The sequence below is a fragment of the Coffea eugenioides genome, unplaced genomic scaffold (genome assembly GCF_003713205.1).
Source record: "Coffea eugenioides isolate CCC68of unplaced genomic scaffold, Ceug_1.0 ScVebR1_3409;HRSCAF=4616, whole genome shotgun sequence".
Lineage (NCBI taxonomy): Eukaryota > Viridiplantae > Streptophyta > Magnoliopsida > Gentianales > Rubiaceae > Coffea > Coffea eugenioides.
In genome coordinates this window covers 22,389-25,000 of record NW_020863984.1, presented here as the reverse complement: position 1 = coordinate 25,000, position 2,612 = coordinate 22,389, and positions in this window count along the sequence as shown.

Below are 2,612 nucleotides of genomic sequence, written 5' to 3'. Positions count from 1 at the left end.
TAAATGCCCTTCAAAAGTAAGTAAATATATCCGAAAAATATAAAATGCGGTTAATCCCGCGGTAGCCCAAGCTATTATTGCGAAAATCGTTGAATACAACCAACTATCATTAAGAATTTCATCTTTGGACCAAAAACAAGCCAAGGGTGGAATACCACAAAGAGAAAGTGTACCTAATAAAAAAGTATTTTTGGTAATTGGTATATGCTTTGTTAAACCTCCCATAAGAACCATATTTTGACTTTTATAAGGAGAATATCCAACAATTGTTTCCATTGAATGAATAACGGATCCAGATCCTAAAAATAATAATGCTTTGGAATAGGCATGAGTAATCAAATGAAATAAAGCACTTCGATAAGATCCCATACCTAGAGCTAGCATCATATAACCCAATTGAGACATTGTGGAAAAAGCTAATCCTCTTTTAATGTCTTTTTGAGCAAGAGCTAAAGTAGCTCCTAATAATACTGTTATTATTCCTATCAACGAAATAAAATTCATTATGTAAGGTATAACTATGAAAAGAGGAATAAGCCGAGCTACAAGAAAAATTCCCGCTGCTACCATAGTAGCAGCGTGTATAAGAGCAGAAATAGGAGTGGGCCCTTCCATGGCATCAGGTAACCACACATGAAGGGGAAATTGTGCCGATTTAGCAACGGCACCGGCAAATACTAGACCAGCACACAAAGTAACAAACAAAGAATTGACTTCATTATCATAAATCAAGTTATTGAATATTTCGAATAAATCACGAAATTCAAAACTACCCGTTATCCAGTAAAAACCTAAAATTCCTAATAATAAGCCAAAATCCCCTATACGATTAGTCACAAAAGCTTTTTGGCAAGCATTTGCAGCAAGAGGTCGTGTAAACCAAAACCCTATTAATAAATAAGAACACATTCCAACCAATTCCCAAAAAATATAAATTTGTATCAAATTCGAACTAGTAACTAATCCTAACATGGAAGTACTGAAAAAACCCATATAAGCAAAAAATCTCAAATATGCTTGATCATGAGCCATATAATTATCACTATAGATAAGAACCATAATTCCAACGGTAGTTATTAATATTGACATAATAGAAGTAAGCGGATCGATCAAATAGCCGAATTCTAAAGAAAAATCATTATTAATGATCCAAGACCATACATATTGATAGATCGAATTGCTATTTATTTGCTTAATAGACAGATTGATTGAAAAAATCATGACTATAGTTAACAATAAAACACTCTGAAAAGACCACATACGACGAAGATTTTTTGTTGCCGTCGGAAAAAGAAGAAGTCCGACCCCTATTAATATAGGAATTGGAAGTGGAATGAAAGGGATGATCCACCCGTATTGATATGTCTGTTGCATAAAAACATTTTTTAATTCTTAATTTATTAATTAATTGTTTCCGATTCACCGGATCTTACCTCTTTGAAAGGGATCAATAAAAGTCAAGATATGGACTTTAAGTTAAACTAACTTAAATAGAATTTTAGAATCTTTTGTTTTTTTACTTTACTTATTCTTCTGAATTTTTGCTAAATCCTTAAAATATTCAAATCAAGAAGTTATAATTGTTCAAATTATATAAAATTATATGAAAGGGAAAAAGTACCCGAGTTTGATCAGTTATATAATTAATAGAAAAGGAGATGAAATTTTTTCTTTCATTAAGCAAAAGCAAAGTTTTTATTCTTATCTTAAATCTTTTGGTGGGGTATTTTATTATAATTATATGGAAATTCGCCTTAGAATGACGAAAATAGACAGAAATAAATAAAGGTTTTTCGATTCTTTTTTATTATATTAAGTTTAAGCTTACTTAACTAATTCGATTTTTATGGCACAGCGAGTTCTATAGATACAAACAGGTATAGACTTGAATGAGAAAGAATCGCAAAAAAAGATAACAATCAAAAGAAATTTTTTTACGGATATTTTAAGGAATAGAAAAGTTTGAAAAAAAAAAGAATAACAAAATCTTCGTCTTTTTTCTATTTTTATTTGAGTATTTAATACTAATACAATTTTATTGATTCAATTTTCACATATCTTTACCCTATCGAAATTTCTTTTTCTGAAGAGAATATTATTTCGATAATAAATAGACTAAATGATTGGTTTTGAACAATAGATGTCTTTCACATCCAGTTAGAACGATAAGTAATCCCCTTTAAATGGCAGTTCCAAAAAAGCGTACTTCTACATCAAAAAAGCGTATTCGTAAAAATATTTGGAAAAAGAAGGGATATTGGACAGCCTTAAAAGCTTTTTCCTTAGGAAAATCTCTTTCTACTGGGAATTCAAAAAGTTTTTTTGTACAGCAAACAAATAAATAAGTAATAAAAGTTTGGAATAATCAGAATACACTCAAAAATCGATCCATTTTCAATTTTCTATAAAAAAAAATAGAAAAATTTCATCATCTCTTGAGTTGATGTAATCAATATGAAATGAAATTAAGTTCATTCTTTTAGTTTTAAAAATAAGAATTTTTTGGTTACTGAATTATTCTAAAAATCCTAATACTTTTTTATTGACCAAAAAAAGAAAAATTTTGTTGACAAATCTTTGTAAAAGGTTTACCTTTCTTTTTCTCATTTCCA